Below are 543 nucleotides of genomic sequence, written 5' to 3' on the forward strand. Positions count from 1 at the left end.
CCTAAAGCCCTAACAGTCCTAGCCCTAGCCCTAAAGCCCTAGCCCTAAATCCTTAGCCCTAGCCCTAAAGACCTAACAGACATATCCCTATCCCTAAAGCCCTAACAGCCCTAGCCCTAGTGCTAGCCTTAAAGCCCTAACAGCCCTAGCAGTATCCATAAAGCCCTAACAGCCCTAGCCCTGGTGCTAGCCTTAAAGCCCTAAGAGCCCTAGCACTATCCGTAAAGCCCTAACAGCCCCAGCCCTAGCTCTAGCCTTAAAGAACTAAGAGCCCTAGCCCTATCCCTAACCCTAAAGCCCTAAAAGCCCGAGCCCTAGCCCTAGCCCTAAACGTAACACTAAAGTCCTAGCCCTGGCCTTAGCACTAAAGCACTAACAGCCCTAGCCCTAGCCTTAGCCCTAAAGCCCTAAGAGCTCTAGCCCTAACCCTAGCCCTAAAGCCCTATCAGCCCTAGCCCTAGCTCTAAAGCCCTAACAACCCTAAGCCTAGCCCTAAAGCCCTAACAGCTCTAGCCCTAACCCTAAAGCCCTATCAGCCTTAGC

This window comes from Chrysochloris asiatica, unplaced genomic scaffold, assembly GCF_000296735.1.
Source record: "Chrysochloris asiatica unplaced genomic scaffold, ChrAsi1.0 scaffold00407, whole genome shotgun sequence".
Taxonomy (NCBI): domain Eukaryota; kingdom Metazoa; phylum Chordata; class Mammalia; order Afrosoricida; family Chrysochloridae; genus Chrysochloris; species Chrysochloris asiatica.